Here is a 22,059-nt window from a genome sequence, read left to right as displayed (position 1 = left end):
TACAAAAAGAGAAAAAAAGAAAAAAGGTTTTTAAAAAAGATGGGCTTAATGTTGTCCTGAGAGATGGTTTCGTTTATGGAATCTTACAAGAAAACATTCATAAATAGATCCAAATGGAAACACAACTCACATTTAAAGGAGCAGTTGAAATTGCCGTATCAATGGAAACAGCAGTCAGAGACACAAGCGAATTGCAGTCAGGGATGAAAGTTCACAATTCAAAGATTAATTTTCATGCTAGCATATTAAATAAATCCAAAACAAAATAATAACCAGAATATAATCAACTCCTTTTCAATCCTGATAAAGGTTCTTGGCCCAAAACAGTCAACTGTTTAATTATTTTCATAGACGCTCTCTGACCTGCTGAGTTCCTTTAGCATCTTGCGTATGTTGCTCCAGATTTCCAGCGTCTGTAGAATCTCTTATATCACATAAGAAGAGTCTTTTATGTAAATTGGTCTCTGTGTGTCTCAGTGGCTGTTTCCTCATGATGAGTTTCGCAGTGAGCCTTTCAGATTGCTGGTAACTGGAGGGACTCCATGTTGCTACATTTCAAAAGAGAGTTCATTGGCAGCACATGCTGAGACATTTCAACAAGAGGACGCAAATATTGCTGACTAGTCATTGCAAGGTTACACTGTGTGCGAGATGGACTTTAAAACAGTCCAGTCAGACTCACCAGCTGGATATTCCCCCACAGATAGAACACACTGCTAACATTCCAAACTTAGATACGAATTGAAAAACCTTGACTTTTATAAGAGATACTCCAACTGCGTCAACATTCAGAACAAGGCACGGATTAACCATTTCACCAATTACTTTAGATCTCCTTTTACCGCCAACTAACTCTTGTACCTCACATGCATGCTCCATGAGGGGATAACTTCAACTTTGTGGGGTTTCTCTGGATTCTTCAGTTTCCTTCTAAATTCCAAGGATGTACAGTTAGGGTTAGTGAGTTGTAGGCATGCTATGTTGGTGCCAAAAGAGTGGTGCCACTCATGGGCTGCCCAGCAAAATCCTCACTGTTTTCAAAGTTCAAAGTACACTTATTATCATAGTATATATGCTATATACAACATTGAGATTGTTCTCCTTACAGCAGCCACAAAACAAAGAAACCCAACAGAACCCATTAAAAAAGACTGACGAACACCCAATGTGTAAAAAAGGAATGAATCCTGCAAACAATAAAGCCTTGATTTGACGCACACAACACAGTTCACTGCATGTTTCGATGTTTTTTGTACAAGTGAGAAATAAAGCTAATCTTTAATATTTAATCGCCTGGGAATCCTAAAATAGTTAAGAGAATAAAGATCGCACAAAGACCTAACCCACTCCTCTCCACCTGCCACCACAGAGACACGAATCAATAATCTGTTGACAAGAATCCTATCAGTAGGGAGACCTGCAAGGTCAGGGTTTGTCACAATAATATAAGCTCGGAGTGTTGCTGTGACAACCGTGACAAAAGTTTTTCCAAGCTTTGTTTCTCTTGGCATGAATGTGAAAGGTGATCACTGCAAAACAGAGAGAAGAAGAGGAAATCCAGTGTAGAAGAAGATAGGGCGATGATGCACGGACATTGAGAAAAGACACCCACTCAGTCCTGGACCTAAGAAAGCCCTCAAAATCGCAGCACTCAAACAGAAACAAGTAATATTGGGGCATGATGCAGCATTGAGGACATCTTCAAAAGTTGATGCCTCAAACAGGCATAAAAGGTTGTGAGGTCAAGAGTCCTTATGGTAAAAGAGGTCCATTCAATTGCCTGATAACAGTTGGGTAGAAGCTGTCCTTGAGATTGGTTGTATGTCCTTTCAGTCTTTTTACTTTCTACCGGATGGAAATAGGGAGAAGAGCCCAGAGTGTGAGGTGAGAGAATATCTGAAGTAATTAATAACTTGTAAGTACAAGACACTTCTCAGATGCTGGAAAATCCAGAGCAACACACACAAAATGCTGGGGGAGCTCAGCAGGTCAGGCAGCATCTATGGAGGAGCCAATGTTTTGGGCTGAGACCCTTCATCTGGACTGGTAAAGAAGGGGGTAGAGGCCAGAATAACTTTCTCAGAAATATCTGTTCATCGATCTGCCATTGGCATTATTTATAACTTTGGTGAACCAACCTAAGGGAGCTGGTGATTCTTGATGGATTCCAGTTGGATATAAATACACTCAGTAAGTGGATTGAAACATTGGAAGGCACTGAACATGGACCATGATGAAGTATCATATTGTTATAAAACAAATAGATGGGTGTACCTTCTGAAGGTAAAACAGAAATCCAGAATTTTCATGTCATTCAGAAGTATTATGATGTTGCCCATCTAATTCAAAACTGTGATGAAAATGTTCGAATCATGCTCATAGAGATTGATTTGGAAATCAAAAGAAACAAAATTGCATTGTTAAAGTATTTTTAAAATTTACTTAAGATCATTAATTGATTGTATTAAACCTTTAATTTTGTTCACATTTGTTTCATACACTTTTTGAAGACTTTTGATTAGATTAGCCTTAGATTCAGCTTTAATTCTATTTTGCAAGCCCCAAATGCAGGGTTGTTGGCACCAGTTCCATGCTTTGATATACTGGTGTTACTTCCTCTAGTTGAGCAACTCACAATTAACTCTTTGTTCACCCACATTACTGGCAATATTCAATTCAATAAACGTAGTCAACAAACAAACTGTCCATATATCCACAACGCTTGAACTTGACTATACAAACAGCCTTCCAATCAAATGTTGGTGATCAAAATATTTCAGCACTTCAATAAAAGAAAGCGATGAACCCTTAGGCAAACATCACATGATCGAGCAAGAATCACCAATGGACGGGCAGTGCTGTCCATTCAAAACTATGTTCAAACCACAAACACAATCAACAGAAGTTCACAAACAATCCTACTGCAAGCTGTTTCTGCTTCCAACGTGTTGTTTTCAGTGTTGTGATTCCAATTTTGCCAAAGGGTCCGAGGCAATCTTTTGCCGTAGACTGGTGTTTGTTTGGTATAACTAATTTTTGTTGACCTCATTAATTGGAACATTATTAGAATGCTTAAATACACTAATAAGTTCAGTATTCAATCACTAATTGGACACTGGCTATGTTTAAATACGCTAACTAGATTGTTTAAATACGTATTCAATGCTAATTGGAACATTAATAGAATGCATAGTTATGCTGATTTGAACGCTAATATCGCTATATCGCTAATTTAGTTTCATTAGATTTTTATCGCTGTAAATTTTTCATCCTTGCTGGTTTCGTAATAAAGGATCGAATATATTTCTTTCGATTTGGAATCACATCATACAGTGTCGATTACCCTGGCTTAGCCTCTCAGTAGTTTTTGTTTATAAAAGGCTTATTTTTGGAGTAGCATCTGCACCTGCACGCCAGTAGAAAGCTATGGATCAGGTGCTCCAAAGCTGTCCAGGCACTCGGTGTTACCTGAATTACTTCATTGTTCCTGGTTAAGTATGACAAGGAACCTCCATAAAATCTCAAGACAGTGTTAAAACAATTAGAAGATTCTGGGCTCAGAGCACAACACAACAAGTGTGAATTCTTTAAACCAAGCATCACTTGCTGTGGTCACACCATTGACGCATAAGCATTACATAAGAATGCTGAGAAACTTCAAACAGTGGTGGATGCTGCAAGGCTAAAGGAGTTGCAGTCATTTTTAGGATTTGTCAACCGATAATAACAGGTTCCTGTTAAACCTGGCTGCTCTGCTCCATCCTTTGAACTGATTACTAGATATCAGGAAGAAATGATAACAGACAAAGCAGTGTGAGCCGGCTTTCCAAAAGGTAAAGAAAATAGTGATGTCAGACACTGTATTCTCACATTATGATGCACATCATCAAATGAAGTTTGCCATGCACTGGGATGCCAACAGGTGTCCAGAGCTGAGATTGTTTCACAGCTACAAGTCTCCCTTGCCAAGCAGAGTGACCCCCTTGTCAAGGAAAGGAGGTATTCTACAGGAGTAAAAAATCCTCCACGGCAATTAAATTTTTAGGGCTGAATGAGAGAATTTAAAATTTACTATGCTGTGCATGTATGTATAATAGTTGTATTAGATAGTGCACTGTATGTATATATGTTGAGATGCATACTATATTGAGTAGGAGTTTGTAGCTAAGCAGGGAGGAACATTGTATATTTAATATTTCAATAATATTATGAATATATTGTTTGATTAAGAACTCATTTTTGTTTAAAAATTCATCATGGGTTATATGTAACAGTAAGTAAACACCATTCATCATCATGCCCTACATTATATGTGCACGTCTTGCTAAAGTAAAAACTAAACTAAGACAACTGTTCTGGGCTCTCCACATTTTTCTTTCAATTAATTTAATGTTTTGGAGTTACACAATATAACACACTTCAGTCTACAATGTCTGTGCTGAATATAATGTCAAATTGAACGGAATCGCTTTTGGCTGCACATTATCCACTTCCTTCCATTCCCTGCGCAGCCATATGTCTATTGAACTGCCTGTTAAATGCCACTGTCATATATCCTTCCATTACTATACCTAGCAACCCTTTCCAAAAACCTCTTTCTCTCTGTGTCTAAAGCTTTGCTCCACACACCTCCTTTACACTTTCCTCCTCTCAAATTAAATGCGTCTCCTCCAGTATGTGACATGTCTACCCTGAGAGAAAGACACCTACTTAACTTATCTACACTTTCCACAATTTTATAAACTTCTGTTAGGTATCCCCTCAACCTTCAATGCTCTAGGGAAAAAAGATCAAAATAAGTTTGTCCAATCTCATCTATAGATCATACTCTTTAATCCATGCAGATGGTGGTATTTCTTCTGCATCCTTTCCAGTTCCTCCATTTTCTCCTTGTAGATGGGACAATTAGAACTGCACAGAAGAAACTAGTTAGCACACTCTGATAAGCTAAAATATCAGGATTTGTTGTACAGGACTTACAAAATTAGATACTGAATTTATATCAAGCACAACTTCCTCATGTTTTCAAGATCGTTTAATGTCATTTACAGTACACCAGTGTAAGGAGAACAAAATAATTGTTACTCCGGATCTGATACAGCACAAAAAACCATAGAAGATAATGAACAACTGTAACAAAAACACAGAATAAGTAGTCATGAATTAAGGGTTGTGGCTTGAAACATGGATGGGACCTGAAGAAGTATCTTGGCCTGAAACGTCGATGAGTCCTGAAGGAGTGTCTCAGCCCAAAACGTCAATGGCTTGACGAAGTATCTTGGCCCAAAATGACAATGAGTCCTGAAGAAGTATTTTGGCCTGAAATTTTGACTATCCATTAATTTCCATAGATGCTGCCTGACCTGTTGAGTTCCTCCAGCATTTTGTGTGTTGCAATAAAATAAATATATAAATATAAATAAATAAACATAAATATATAACATGTAGTAGCTTACATATATAGATGGATTTTATGTCCATAAAGTGATGCCAGGCTGTACATTAAAGAGGCTGATGGGAAATAATACAGTAGTGGTGGATTAGTGGGCAGAGGAGTTGATCAGCCCTATTGCTTGGGGAGCGTAACTGCTTTTGATCTAGTGGTCCTGGGGTTGCTACTACTTAGCCTCTACCCTACCTCCACAAGCAGGGTGCGTGGGATCCTTCATGATGTTACTGGCCCTTTTACAGCACCTTTCTGTATATGTGCACTTGATATTGGGTAGGTAGGTGCCAAAGTCAGTTTAGACTTCCCATTGTAAAGCCTTCCTTTCTGCCGCAGTGCAGTTTCCATACCAAGCAGTGTTAAACATGAACGAAGCAAGATTTTGTTGATGTTAGGACTAGAGATATCCACATGTTTTAAATGAAGGAGTAAAAAAAAACCTTCATTCTATTAATTGGCCAAAATGTGCGATCACAATATACACTCATTAGCCTCTTTATTAGGTACAGGAGTGAGACCCAATGTGGCCTTCTGCTACTGTAGCCCATTCCACCTCAAGGTTCAACAGGCTGTGAATTCAGAGATGCTTTTCTGCATACCACTGTTGTAACTTGTGGCTATATGAATTACTGTCACCTTCCTGTCAGCTTGAACCAGTCTGGCCATTTTCCTCTGACCTCTCTCATTTACAAGGCATTTTCGCCCACAAAACCGCCACTCACTGGATGCTTTTTTCTTTGTATTTCGCATCCTCCTCTGTAAACTCTAGGGACTGTTGTGCATGAAAATCCTAGGGGATTAGCAGTTTCTGAAATTCTCAAACCACCGCATATGGCACCAATGATCCATGATCAAAGTCACTTAGATCACATTTCTTCCCCATTCTGCTGTTTGGGCTGAACCTCATGGCCATGCCGGCATGCTTTTATGTATTGGGTTACTGTCACTTGATTGGCTGATGAGATATTTACATTAATGAGCATGTGTATAGGTGTACCTAATACAGTGGACACTGAGTGTAAAACCCAGAGAGTACAAAAATGGTACTGATATTAATTCATTTATTTCATGGAATATTTCACCATGCTAAAATGTTTTGAATTTAAGCCAATATTACTAAGAAAATGAGTCACATCCTTAAACTGTAAAAAGAAATTGATTCTAGTTCAAGGAACAAATAATGACTCCAAACAGCTGGATGGCATGAATTGGCTGCCAATATAATTGTTGCTGCTACAAACTGCAACCAGCTTTAATTACTTGGTTAGCAAGGTGCTAATTAAGCCACCTACACGACACATGCCGCAGTGTCACTTGGCAACTTTTCTCTTCTGCTTTTCTTCCCATCAGGTACTCATTTTGGGAGTCACATGATGGTAACGTCACCAACTCCCTCAGGGAGTGGACGCTGGGTGAGAACAGAATCGAACTCCTGGGAAGCCTGAGCTCAGAGGACAACTGGGTGAAGAACTGAGGGGGGCTTCAGTTCCAGTGGAAGTGTCCCACTGTTGTCAGAGCCACCATTTCCTCAAAGGGTTGTGGTGGGGAGGCTTGTGAGTTCCTGAGATCCCATTTGGAGTTTAGCCATCTGGAGCATAGGTCCTGGTAGGGTCGCCCATGGCGGTAAGGTCAAGGGGGAGATTCCAGACAATCCAACCAAGACCTCAGTGGTGGAGCAGGTGGTGCATAATGGCTGATCAGATTTGCAGTGAAGATGGAGGGAGGCTGCAGCTGTGAAGGATCTCCAGTTATCTTGCATTCCATGCCACCGGTCCCTGACCCTGATCTGGAAAGGGCCGTGTGGTGATGGTCCGATGCATCAGAGTCCCCATGTTAAAGAAAGTCATGCAAAGGTGATCTCCATTAAGGGCACCTACTCTAACTCCCAGTTATGTTAATCCCAGATCAGCCTCTACTGCTACCTGAGGACTCATCAATAGGCAACCCTAAGGAGAACATCATACTCGGCTTAGTATATGGTCAAAAGAGAAAATGGATGCTGCCCTTGTTGAATTAACATTGTTGAAGCTGGGATACAACCTGCAGGGAACAAGGGAACCATGGTGTACTTACAAAAGGCTGGAGGAACTCGGTTCGAGTATGGTCGGCTCATATTTTGACCCGAAACATCATCTGTTTACTCCTCTCCACAGATGCTGCCTAACCTGCTGAGTTCCTCCAGCATCTTGTGTTATTCTGGATTTCCAGCAACTGAAGAGCATCTAGTATTTATCAGTAATCTTCCTTTGTTCAAGATCAAGTTTATTAGCATTTGATTGTACATATATACAGCCGAAAAAAAATTGATCCTCAATCCATATATCACACACAGCACATATTATAAAATATTACCAAAATAAGGTAAAAATGTAATTCAAAATGCATGTCAAGCGCACAGTACGGGTGAACAGTAAACAGCCGGCTGTCCTTACCATGAGACCTCAGTGGCTATTTATTAGTCTCACAGCCTGAAGGAAGAAGCTGTTACCCAGTTCAGCATTCCGAGTCCAGGCCTATAACATTCCCCAGACCCTCACTCTTAGTGGAGGAATCAGCCAAGGTCGGCTTCTTGGTTACTATGTGACCAGTCCTTCCTGAAGGATAACATGAAACAGGAATTTGGAGCCTCGGAGGCAGCCTGACAGAGTTGGAGGACTGTATGTGTGCGTGTGAGTGGGTGGGTGTGTTTTAGGGTGGAAAGGGGCTTGTTCTGCTGCTGCTGTTGTCCTCCCGAACATTGTGAGCACGTTACATGGAATATGTGGCAACAACTGCAGGCTGTCCCCAGCACACCCTTAGGTTGTGTGGGTTGTTAATGGAATCGATGCATTTCACGGTATGTTACCATATGCATGTGATACATAAATCTTAATCTGAATTGGTCCTTTGTTTCTTTAAAATTGGGTTATGGGATAACCAGATTAGATTAGTTTATTATCATGTACACCAGGGTACAATGAAATTTCTTGTTTGCATGAAGCTCAGCGAGCAAACATGGTAAATAATTAATACAAAAATAATACAGCAGCAAGTGCAAAGTAACAGAATGGTGCAAAGATTGCAGAGCAGTCTGAAACGGTACAGAAATACTGAAGCAGCAATAGCAGAATAGATTCAAAATACATTAATTATCAAAGTACATAAATGTCAAAAATACCACCTTGACATGCATTTTCTTGCAGGCATTCACAGTAGAACAAAGAAATACAATAGAATCAATGAAAAACTACACTCATATAAAGGAAGGCAACAAAAAGACTGGCAAGTGTGCAAAAGACAAACTATGCAAGTGCAATAAGAATAAGAAGAAATAAGATAGATAGATAAATAAATTAATAATGCTGAGAATATGAGTTGTAGAGTCCTTGAAAGTGAGTCTGTAGGTTACAGAATCAGTTCAGTGTTGAGGTGAGTGAAGTTATCCACACTGTTTCAGGAGCCTGATGTTGAAAGGTAATAACTGTTCCAGACCTTGTTTTGTTGGACATTCTTCCTGATGGCAGCAGTGATAGGAGAACATGGCCTGGATGGTAGGGGTCCTTGATGAAGGACGTGGCTTTTTTCCTTTTCAAATCTTTTTATTGTTGTTATTTAGGATGTTGCTTTCTTGTGGGTTTCACACTCCTATATCTTCACCTAGAAGACAGAAGAGAGAAGAGAGAATAGAGAATAGCCAAAATGTCAGGTACCCTTATTGATACTCAAAGTTCAAAGTAAATTTACTATCAGGGTACATGCATACCTGTCACCACGTACAACTCTGAGTTTCTTTTTCTGCGGTCATACTTTGAGCCTTCCTGATGAAGATGGGCTAAAGTGATGGACTGTATATTTGCTTGAGCAAGCAGAGCGTCCACATTTTAGTGTCTTACCCAGGTGAACAGTATAATTGACAATGCTGCATTCATAGAGCACTATAGTTGTAGTGGAACTGGTTTTTTACTCTCATGTACCGAGGTACAGTGAAATGCTTGTCTTGCATACTGCTTACACAAATCAAATCCTCACACAGTACAGTGAGGTAGCACATGGTAAAGCAACAACATTTGCAGATTCAGCCTAGATTTTGTGCATGAGTCCCAGAAACAGGACCAAAACTCACAGTCTTTTGATTGAAGGCTAGAAATCCAGTTGACTGAGCCAGGACCAACACTGAAAAATAAAAACACAATATGCTGGAAATACTCACAAGCTCCAGCAGCATCTGTAGAGAAAGAAAGAGAGGTTATGATTCAGATGGGTGATGCCTACTTCACTGGCGGCGACGAATGCACTTTCTGCAGTTCCAGGTGCTTCTGTTTATACTTTTTAAACTATTTGCATGATCTGTCCATATTATGTGTTGTAACTCCTCAAACATAGTGACATAGTGGTGTGTGTGTGTGTGTGTGTGTGTGTGTGTGTGTGTGTGTGTGTGTGTGTGTGTGTAAAGATATATATATACCCAATGTTGAAAGGGTAAACACGCTCATGTTCTCAGTATCATTTATTTACTTATTATTACCATTATTAAATATTTGTTTTTTTGTATTTGCCCACCTTGTCTTCTTTTGCACCTTCATTGCTTGTCAGTCGCAGTTTCTGTGGTTTTTATTGATTCTATCTTTGAATGACTACAAGAAAACAAATTTTATGATAGTATATAGTGACATATACGTACTTTAATAATACATTTGCATTGAACTTTGAACTTTCTACAGAACCCCTCACTCTCCACTCAGATCATGGGCCTGAAACAATTTTTTTTTAACTCCCAAAGATGTTGCCTCACCTGCTTGGTATCTCCAGTAGCTCCATAAGACGACAAGGCACAGAAGCAGAATTGGGCCATTTGGCCCAAAGTGGCTGCTCTGCTATTCCATCATGGCTGATTTATTTTCCCTCTCAGTTTTATTCTCCTGCCTCCTCCTAGTAAACTTTGACGCCCTTTCTAATCAAGAAACTATTAATCTCCCCTTTAAATAGCTGCTGGCTGGCTTAAAATGTGGATGGTGAAAACTCTTTGTGAATGGCCATCATCGGTTACAAATCATTTCAGGAGGAGCTTAGTTTGTTTATCAAAATGTAGTCTTCATCTCGACAAATTACTGTGGAATTTTTTTTTACATCCACAGATCTACAGTCGTTGCCAGGAGTACTCCACTGTGGGTTAGAGCTGCAACCACATCCCAATGTTGAAAGGGTAAAATTCAACCCATGAGTCCAGACTGGGGTTTGGTTTTTTTTCCCATTGACGTCAGAAAATGCCCGTGTGTAACAGCCACAAGAACGATTCCTGTTAGAACTTATTAATGCAATTTGCATCAATGAGTAAAGAAAGATTATCCGTTCATTAGCACCTCTGAGAAATGTGTCATAACAACGCATATATCATGAATTAATTTGAAGTGTAATCACAGTTATACACTTGGTGACCACTTTATTAGGTACACTTATACACCTACTCGTTAATGCAAATATCTGATTAGCCAATCATGTGGCAGCAACTCTATGCATAAAAACATGCAGACATGGTCAAGAGGTTCAGTTATTGTTCAGACCAAACATCAGAATGGGGATGAGAAGTGATCTAAATGACCTTGAATGTGGAATGATTGATGGTGCCAGACGGGGTGGTTTGAGTATCTCAGGAACTGCTGATCTCCTGGGATGTTCATGCACAACAGTCTCTAGAGCTTACAGAGAATGGTGCGAGAAACAAAAAAAAAATCAGTGAGTGGTAGATTCCTCGTTAATGAGAAAGGACAGAAAAGAACTGCTTCAAGCTGACAGGAAGGCGACAGTCACTCAAATAACCACACTTTATAATAGTGGTGTACTGAAGAGCATCAAACGTTGAACCTGAGGGTCTACGGCAGCAGAAGACCACAAACATACACTCAGTGGCCACTTTATTAGGTACAGGAGGTAATTTATAAAGAGGCCACCGAGTGTATATCATGAACTAATGTGAAGTGTAATCACAGTTATTGAATCATGCAAGATGGCCACCTAATGCACAGAAAGGACTTGAGCGTTCGGCCGGAGTGCAGAAGACAACAAACTGTGCAAAAATGAAAAAAAATGAATAAGCAACAAGTATCAAGAGCATATGATGAAGAGTCCTTAAAAGTGAGTCCATTTGTTGTGGGAACATACGCCATTGAACAGGAACAGGAACAGCAACAGCTTGGGCCAATGATGTTGTGCCAAACTAATTAAATAACTAATTAAATTTAACTAACCTAATTCCTTCTGCCTGCAGAATGTCACCATCCCTCTATTCTCTGCACATTCATGTGCCTATCCAAGGGCGTCTTAAATGCCTCTGCTCCGTAACAGCCCCTAGAAGCACATTCCAGTCATCCACCACTCCGAGTAAAAATACCTGGCCCACACATCTTCTTTGAATTTGCACCTTTTTTACTGTAATTCAATTAACCAGTGGATGATTGATAAAAATCCACTAACTAACGTGAATTCAGAGGTCAATACAATCAACATTTCACCAGTTGTAGAGAAGCACATCCTTCATATACATGAGGTGTAAGTCTTTACGTTACATCTCCATCTAAGTGTGCAATTTATAGTCATTTATAATAAATAATATGTAAAACAGTATAGTCAATATAACATAGAAATACAGTTGTGTCAACATGATGGCCTGGTGGCAGAAGCTGTCCCGGAGCCTGTTGGTCCTGGCTTTTATGCTGCGGTCCCATTTCCCAGATGGTAGCAGCTGGAACAGTTTGTGTTTGGGGTGATTCGGGTCTCCAACGATCCTTCAAGCCCTTTTTACACAGCTGTCTTTGTAAATGTCCTGAATAGTGGGAAGTTCACACCTACAGATGCGCTGGGCTGTCCGCACCACTCTCTGCAGAGTCCTGTGATTTAGGGAGGTGCAGTTCCCAGACCAGGCAGTGATGCAGGCAGTCATCATGTTCTCAAACGTGCCCCTGTAGGAAGTTCTTAGGATTTGGGGGGGCCATATCAAACTTCCTCAACCATCTGAGGTGAAAGAGGCACTGTTGTGCCTTTTTCACCACACAGCCGGTACGTAGAGACCACGTGAGATCCTCGGTGATGTTTATGCCGAGGAACTTAAACCTGTTCACCCTCTCAACCCCAGATCCATTGATGTCAATAGGGGTTAAACTGCCTTCATTCCTCCTGTAATCCACAACCAGCTCCTTTGTTTTTCTGACATTGAGGGAGAGGTTGTTTTCTTGACACCACTGTGTCAGGGTGATGACCTCCTCTCTGTAGGCTGCCTCATTATTATTTGAGATTAGGCCAATCAGTGTGGTGTCATCAGCAAATTTAATTAGCAGATTGGAGCTGTAGGTAGTGACACAGTCATGGGTATACAGAGAGTTAAGGAGGGGACTTAGTACACAGCCCTGAGGGGCACCTGTGTTGAGGGTCTGAGGGGAAAAAGTGAGGGAGTTTACTCTTACCACTGCTAGCCATCTGACAGGAAGTCCAGGATCGAGCTACACAAGAGAAGAGGGTATATACTGGGTGATGGAAGTCCTTATTAACGGATGCCGTCTTTTAGAGGCATCACCTTTTGAAGGTGCTCTCGATGCTGGGTGGCTAGTGGCCAGGATGGAACTGGCTAGGTCTGCAACTTTTGTACCTTCTTCTGAAGTTGTGCGGTGGCCCCTCTACTCCAGACGGTGACACAACCGGTTAAAATGCTCACCTGTAGAAACTTGCAAGGGTCTATGGTGACATACCGAGCCTACTGAAACTCTTAATGAAATATGGCCTCTGGTCCTATGTAATTGCATCAATAGGCAGCCCTTGCATCTCACTTGTCAGCCCGCACTCCTGAGCTGGCACGATAGTGTAGTGGTTAGTGCAAGGCTTTCCGGTACAGGCAGCCCAGGTTCAGCTGTCAGTCTCCCCATAAACCTGTGGGTTTCCTCCCACCATCCAAAGACGTACCATTCAGCAGGTTAATTGGTCATTGTAAATTGTCCTGTGACGAGGATAGGGTTAAATCGGGGGATTGCTGTGTGGTGCGGCTTGAAGGACCACGAGGGCCCGTTCCATGTTGTATCTCAATAAGTAAATAAATAATCTGTACTGCCTCTTGAAGATGTCCTCGGTGGTGGGAAGGATTGTGGCCGTGATGACAAATTTCCTCTTCAAAAAGATGTTAACGAACCACTTGTGTTTTAAAGATAAAGATCAGTAAAGACTGGCTTTATTTGTCAGGTGTACATGAAAACACTGAAGTATACAGTGCAATGCATTACTTGGCATCAATGACCAAAACGGTACAGGCTGCGCTGGTGGCAGCCTGCAAGAGTCACCACGCTTCCAGCGTCAACTTACTCATCCTAACTCGTAGGTTTTTGGAAAGTGGGAGGCACCTGAAACGCTCACGCGGCCACAAGGAGAACATGCAAACTCCTTACAGACAGCGGCAGGAATTAAACCCCGATCTTACAACAGGCACTATAAAGTGTTAAGTTAACCACTACACTACCATGCCACAATGGCAACCCACTAACCTCATGGCCTCCACTGCTGTTATTCCACTTGCATATTGCTAGCTACAATTAACGCTTCTCATCTTGTCAAAAATGAGTTGATCAGCTTTCCTTGATGAGCTTACTTCATTCCTAGGGTCAAAGTTCGGAAACTCCAGGCTGTGCAAAGGCTTTGAGGGGCAACCAGGTGGCTGAGATGCCATGTGAATCCAGTGGCTTTACTGACAGTTCTCAATGCCCCTTAATCGTATATCTGCCCTCACCTGTAACACTTAAACAACAAGCAGCTCTGTTAGCCTTGCTTTTACTTTCGCTGCAGATGTTGGAGCATTTGGTTTCCATGACTACCACTTCTTGCCTTGTTATAACTATGAGGGCTGGGTAACTGCTTTGTGAACATTGTTCACCTGTTTCCCTCGCAAAGGAAGAGGGTGAGGAAGGAGATACCAGTCACGCTGCTTTCACACAGGGCTCACTGAGCTGGGCACGAAGGCTCCCTTCCCAGGTCTTTATCAGGAGCGCTGTATATGCAGAGCCCTTAGCGTTGTCAATCCACCCATCCAACAGTCTCCTGCTCCCCAATCCAAAGAGATTGCTCGATGGATGGGAAGACCCATTGATAATGCTAAGGGCCCCAAGTGCACCCCATTCCTGATAAGTACTTCGGATGGGAGCCTAAGGAAGGAGGTACCGTGCCGGTGGGACAAGGGCTGTTAGGATGGGAAACTGCTTCTCTCCCCAGGCTGTGAGTCAACTGAACACCCTGCCACCACATAGGAACCTTAACATGCATGAAGCACCAGGATCATGAGTGCTGCTGAGAGGATCATCAGTTTCTCTCTTCCAGCCCCGAGAGATATTTATCAGGAATGCTGTGCCCACAGGGCCCTTAGCATTGTCAGTGATCCCCCTCATCCATCCAACAATCTCTTTGACCCCTTAGCATCAGGCAGGAGGCACCATAGCATTAAAGCAAGGGCTGTTAGGATGGGAAGCAGCTGCTTCCCCCAGGCTGTGAGACAATTGAATTCACTGCACCATCCTGTTCCCATCATGTATGAAGCACCAGAAGCGTTATGCTGTTTACTTTTTGACGCGTCATAAATTTACCTTATTATTTGTTAATTTATTTGCAGTAATATTACCTCAGAATGGCGGGTATAGTTGTGTCTGTACCAAAGGAGGAGTAAGGTGCTCCTTCCCTCTGTTGGCCTGCAGGTCACCCTTAGGCAAGGTGTAGCACCTGCTTATCCCCCTGATCAGGTTCATGAGGAGCCATGGGAGCAGGTGGCGGATGGTTGTACGAGCAGCTGTTGCACATCACAAGTCCTGGTTATCTGACCATTGACACCAGGCTTATAATCTCTGAAGAGTATTGATAATGGCTGGGGTCACCCACCTTGTAAAGACATTTCACCATTTCCTATCTGTTTTTGCATCTCTCATGTTATCTCCTTGACCGCCCATCACCTCCCTCTGGTGCCACTCCCCCCCCTCCCCAATTTTTTCCTTTCTTCCATGGCCTCCTGTCTCTTTCACCAATCAAATTCCTAGCTCTTTGCTTCATCCCTCCCCCTCCGAGTTTCACCTATTGCCTGGTGTTCCTCTCTCCCCTCCTCACACCTTTCAAATCCACTTCTCAGCTTTTTTTTTCTCCAGTCCTGCCGAAGGGTTTTGGCCCGAGACGTCAACTGTACTCTTTTCCGCAGATGCTGCCTGGCCCGCTGAGTTCCTCCAGCATTTTGTGTCTGTTGCTCAGATTGCCAGCATCTGCAGATCTTCTCCTGTTTGTGAACTGAACCATGTCAGCATGCTTTTATGCATAGAGTTGCTGCCACATGACTGGCTGATTAGATATTTATATTAATGAGTCAGTATAAAAGTGTACCTAATTAAGTGGTCAGTGAGTGAATAACCACTGTAAATTCAGTGTAGGACACACATTTTTCTGTCAAGGCTGAGCTTCATCTGCAGGGCAAAGGGAAGTCCTGATGAAGGGACCCAACCCAAAAAGTTGACTGCATCTCCCTCCATAGATGCTGCCTGACCTGTTGAGTCCCTGCAGCATTTTGCAACAGTTGCTCTTGTGCTGTTGATGGTTTGGGAGCTGATGCAGGACTTTGACCCAAAACGTTCAGTAATTCCTAACCCCACTCAATCACCCCATCCACCACAGATGCTGCTTGACTCTCTGAGTTCAGATGGGAACCATGGTAGTGTAGCGGTTAGTGTGACGCTATTAGAAATCAGGGCATCAGAGTTCAGAGTTCAATCCTGGCACCATCTGGAAGGAGTTTGTACATTCTCCTGAAGGAATGCGTGGTTTTCCTCCGGGTGCTCCGGTTTCCTCCACGGTCCAAAAACGTACCAGTTGGCAGGATAATTGATCATTGCAAGTTGTCCTGTGGGTTAAATTGGGGGTTGCTGGCAGTGTGTTCTGCACTGTATTTCTAAATAACTAAATAAATAAATCCACCAGCTGCAGTCTCTTGTATTTCCAAACACCACACCACAGGTTAAAACCTCCAACTTTGACATAAGCTATTTGCGAATAGAAATAGAAGTTTCATCAGAATTTGATTGTCAATATAGGGCACATCCAAACTGGAGAGTTGAACAAGGAAACCTAGTGATGGATGACACTGCTCTCTGGTTCTAACCCACCCATCTGCCAAAGCAAGCAGACTGCTGCACCCTCTAGTGGGGGAAGGTGGGAAGTGCCGGTGAAGTAGGCATCAAGCTCAAGTTTAAAAATAATCAAAGTTTCTATACATCGTCTTGAGATTTGTTTTCTTGTGGGCAATCACAACAGATACAAAGAAACACAACAGAATCAATTGTAAAACACTACACACAAAGACAACCAATGCACATAAGGCAAACTATGCAATTACTAAAATAATAATAAACGCCAAAAGAGACCAGAAACAATCCAACACATTACTGCAGCAGTTTAACACAATCTGATTACTCAGACAGGCAGAATCAAGTGGCAAACATCATTCACCAAAATCTTGCTTTAAAATACAAACTTATAAAAGGCAGCATAACTTACCATAAATTCAAGCCTGGTCCAGTTTTAGAGTCAAAGTCCTACAAATTATATTACGACCAATCCATTGTTACAGATAGGACAATCTATAAAAGTCATCCAAATATAATATTACTGGATAAACAAGCAAGGACAATATTTTTAATGCATTTAGCCATTCCAAGCACATTTAACATGCAGAAACAGTAAGCGAAGAACACCGGGAATATGTTGAATTATAAGAGGAAATTGAAAGACTATGGAACATGAACAGGGTATACATTGTCCCATTAGTAATATCTACAACTGGTACCATCCCAAAGTCATTACACAATTAAACAACGTATACGTAAAGGTTCAGAAAACCACAATACTAAACACTACTAGAATAGTCCGAAAGTACCTAGCAATTGACAAACAAGTGTGCTTGGCTCTGCCCATACCTCAGGTTTTACCAGCTTAAGATGAAAAAGTCATGATAATAATATTGACAACATGAGTTGTAGAGTCCTTGAAAGTGAGTCCAGAGGTTGTGGAATCAGTTCAGTGTTGAGGTGAATGAAATGACAGAAGAGATTCTGCAGATGTTAAAAATCCAGAGCAGCAACACACACAAATTGCTGGAGGAACCCACCAGGCCAGTCAGCAGCTATGGAGGTGAATGGATAGTTAATGTTTTGGACTAGGACCCTTCATCTGGAACAGTTGACTGTCCATTTCCTTCCATATATGACATGTTGAGTTCCTCAAGCACTTTGTGCGTGTTGCCTCTACCTGTGCAGTACTATTCCTGCAATGGATTCATTGTTGGAGCAAATTTTGTCACACTCAATTTGTTTATGTGCTTTGTTGGCAACAGGTCCCCCACTCTGGAGTAACATTCTGGGTTCACTTTATCTGTACCAGTTAATATACACGGGAAAAGTTATGCTGGGAATTAAGGATGTAGTGGCCCATTCTAACCAAACCAAATGCCAATGCTGGTGACCGCCACAGATTTGTTATGGTTGTGTGACACACCCTCTGCTTCAATAATGACAGTTCCAAAAATCAAAGATTTATTAGAAATTAGCAAACATACAATCTTGAAGCGATGGAACTGAAGTGTAATTGAGTGGTCAAAAAGAGATACACCATTCGTCGGTCCCCAGCTGCAAGCTACACAGAACAAAGCACAAGTAGGTATCTCATTCCCTTTGCTTTTACCACACCCCCACTCATGCGGCTAGTTACCATAATAAACACACAATGCCAAATACAATGCAGACAGAGAAAAAATGCGTGGCTCCTACAAAGGGCATGGCAGAGAAATTAAACTATTTATGTCAGTCTTCTCACCTGTCACAAAGCACTTCCCAGACAAAGTGCAGGGATGAGAACTCTACATTGAATGAAGAGCCTAAAGAAATGGGAACATAAGGACATGGGAATAGTCTACCTGGCCCTTTAGGCTTGGTTCGCTCTTCATCAAGACCATGTCTCGTCTTCCAACTCAATTTTATTTCCCAATCCCCATGTCTCTTGTTTGTAGAAAGGGATTGATCTCCATTTCCAATTAACACAACATCCAAATCTCCACAAACATTGGGTGTAGACAATTCCAAAGATTCACCACTCAGACTGAAGGAATGTTTCCTCATCTCATTCATAAATGACCTATCACTTTATTCTCAGACCATTTCTCCTGGACCTAGACACCTCTGTCATGGGAAATATTCTCCCTGCATTGAGCCTGTCAGCTCCTTTAAGAATTCCAAGAGTTTAAATGAGATCTCCTCTCATTTTTCTAAACTCTAAGTGCATACAGTCCCAGTCTACTCAGTTTCCTTATACAGCAAACCGTCTGTCCCTGGATCCAATCTAGTGAATCTCCACAGCAGTCCACCTCTAGTAAGTACATCCTTCTTAGGGCAAAGATGCCAAAATTGTGCCATATCCTCCATGTATAATCTTGGTAGTCTCACTGAGGCTCTATATAATAGCGAGAAGACTGACTCCTATAATCAAACTCTCTTCTAATACGTTCACATTTATCCGACCTTCTAACTCCCCTTTATTAATGCATGTTGGCCTTGAGTCACTTCTTTATAAGCAAACCCAACTCTCTCTAACATCACTTCAACCCAGTCTCATACTATAAGACATAGGAGCAGATGCAGGCCACTTGGCCCATTGATTGCTCTGCCATTCCACCCTGACTTAATTTCCCCTTCCTTCTCCCCATAACCCTTGATGATCTCACTGATCAATCTTCACTTTAAATACATCTAATGACTTAGCCTCCACATCTGCCTGTGGCAATGAATTGCACAGATTCATCTCCATCTAGTTAAAGAAATTTCTCATCTCAGTTATCAAGGGATTCGCTTTTATTCTGAGGCTGTGCCCGCTGGTTCTAGACTCCCCCACTACACGATAGGAAATATCCTCTCCATATCCAGGTCTTTCAATATTCAAAGTTCAAAGTAAAATTTATTATCAGAGTATATATATGTCACCACATACAACCCTGAGATTAATTTTTCGGTGGTCATTCTCAGCAAGTCTATAGAACAGTGACTGTAAACAGGATCAATGAATAATAAACTGTTCAAGTGCAAATATATATAAATAGCAATAAATAACAGGAGCATGAAATAACAAGATAAAGAGTCCTTAGAGTAAGATCATTGGTTGTGGGAACACCAGAAATAGTGTAGTTATCCTCTTTTGTTCTAAAGCCAGATGGTTGAGAGGCAGTATCTGTTCCTGAACTTGGTGGTGTGAGTCCTGAGGCACTTGTACTTTCTACCTGATGGTAGCAGTGAGAAAAGAGCACGGCCCTGGTGGTGAGGTTCTTTGATGATGGATGCTGCTTTACTTGTGAACGCACTGTGCCAAATCCACTACCTTTTGTAGGATTTTCTGTTCAAAGGCATTGGTGATCCCATACCAGGCGGTAACATGGCCAGTCAATACACATCAATAGAAGTTTGTCAAAGTTTTTGATGACATGCCGAATCTCCACAGACTCCTAAGGAAGTAGAGACACTGTTGTGCTTTCTTTGCGATTACATTTATGTGATTGGTGCAGGACGGGTCCTCTGAGATGGTAGCATTCAATAGGTTTCAATGAAATCCCCCCTCATTCTTCTAAACTCCAGTGACTACAGGCCCAAAGCCATCAAATGCATCTCACGCATTAACCCTTTCCATACTCTGCCTTTCTGTTTTCTTCATCAAAGTATGGTATGGTAGTATGGCTGTTTGCGCCTGTGACCACTGATCTGCAGGAAGCCTGTTCTCCGCGTGACCGTGTGGGTTTCCTCCCGCACTTCAAAAACGCACAGGTAACGTTTAGTAAGTTGTGGGCATGCTGTGTTGGTGCCAAAAGCATAGTGACGCTTGTGGGCTGCCCTCAGCATATTCTCAGACTCTGTTGCTCATTGACATAAACGGCGCATTTCACTGTGTTTTGATGTTTCAATATACAGTACCGTGCAAAAGCGTGTGTGTGTGTGTGTGTGTGTGTGTGTGTGTGTGCGCGTGTGCGTGTGTATGTATCTATATACATGAGAGAGAAAGAGAGCAACTAATACTTTTTCACAGTATTGTAGTAATTTTATGTATTACACTGTACTGCTGCCATAAAAACACAAGTTTCATGACATGTGAGAGATGATAAACCTGATTCTGATATGGGTCTCTATTGTGGACTGGGAGTGGGAAGGGGCAGGGAGAGGGTTGGGAAACTGGGATACCTCTACCTCTTTGACTGTGGTTTAACATCATCACCAATGTTAGAAAGAAGGCATTTAGTCCCATCGGCCAAACTATTGACACTGACTGTGAATAGCTGGGACGCCACACAAAATTTACCCCTTCGTGCCTTAAAAACACGCCCTCTGGTCTCAGAAATTTCACCCTTGGGAGAAGACACTGGCTGTCTACTCTGTCTATGCGTCTCATAATAAACTCAATTCCCCGACTAATACTTCACCTGTATTTTACAGTACACTGCAGATGCTCGAACTCTAAAATAGTAACAGCAGAAATGGTACAATCACAGTGTTGGATACGTGGGTTATGACCAAAGGGAAAAAAATGGCTGGATCATTTAGTACATTGCTGCAAGGGTGCTTATTAAGTGCATCAAAAAAGCAAACTGACAAAAATTAGTGAAAATAGTAAAGACGGCCAATCTTTACAAAAAGATATCTACCAGTAACAGAATAATAGCTCCATACTACTTTTGAACAGTGTGAATGCCTGGCAGTCCCAACCACTCTGTCCCATACCAAGAGAGACGAGCCCCATTTATTAGGCACCAGGACATGCTATCTTTAATTAGCCACAAAGTTAATTAAAGGCTGCGCATAAATTAGAGTTTGATGTCATCCACAGTATAGTTAAAATCATGTTACAAAATAAACCGAAGTATCTACCTTAAATACAGTATATAATCAATATATATACATTTGCACACCCCCATTACTAAAGAGATGGAATATTACGCTGGGTATGATGGGAAAGGCACCATAATCCCACCCTTTGGCATCCATTATTAGAATATACCGGGGAAGACATTGAAGTGCCTACACTCAGCGCACCAACAGCAGAATGACAAGGCAATGTTTGTCTGTGTGTGTAAACGTGTACGTGTAAGGAGTGCGTTTACTGAGCGCCCTCCGTCCGACAGCACTTACGGCATGAGACACAGACCGAGCATACTGGTGACTTGCAACATCAACTTTGCTTCTGCCTCCACCAACATTAACTTTGCTTCCGTCTTCACAGACACTCACCCATTGAGAATCTCTCTTTCTAAATGTTTTAAATTGTGGTATTTTTGGAAATTTAAATGTGCACCCTGTTCAATTTTAATGAAATTTACAATAAAAATTGGATCAGTTAAAGATACTACCTCCATCACGCTGCATGAATTTAAAAAAAAATTGTTCCTTCTCTCTGGTCATTGCTATTTGTCCAGTCCAAAACTGGGTTACTCTGAGACCCTCATACTAAGGACTCAAGAACTAAATGCTGACTCCACAGACACGTTGAATCACAAGTACTACAATGCATTTGATGGGAAATAAGCAATTTAAAATGATTTTTTTTAA

General features: G+C 41.6%; 1 protein-coding gene across 6 annotated transcripts in view; it reads right to left on the bottom strand.

The window, feature by feature from the left end:
* Positions 1–20,585, bottom strand: part of LOC132382599 (uncharacterized) — a 58,088-nt gene extending 37,503 nt beyond the window's left edge. For 3 of the 6 annotated variants that reach the window (XM_059952974.1, XM_059952976.1, XM_059952977.1), the window contains exons 1-2: positions 8,918–15,337; positions 364–548 (exon numbers count right to left, since the gene is read on the bottom strand). The gene's annotated coding sequence lies outside the window, so the exon portion shown is untranslated. Of the gene's footprint in view, positions 1–363; positions 549–8,917; positions 15,338–16,981 lie in introns of those variants that run through there. The other 3 variants (XM_059952979.1, XM_059952975.1, XM_059952978.1) reach the window with 3 other exon arrangements.
* Positions 20,586–22,059: the final 1,474 nt, after the last annotated feature.

Source organism: Hypanus sabinus, chromosome 28, assembly GCF_030144855.1.
Source record: "Hypanus sabinus isolate sHypSab1 chromosome 28, sHypSab1.hap1, whole genome shotgun sequence".
Classification (NCBI taxonomy): domain Eukaryota; kingdom Metazoa; phylum Chordata; class Chondrichthyes; order Myliobatiformes; family Dasyatidae; genus Hypanus; species Hypanus sabinus.
Note: the sequence above shows the minus strand (reverse complement) of the source record. Positions and strands in the feature narration are given on the sequence as shown.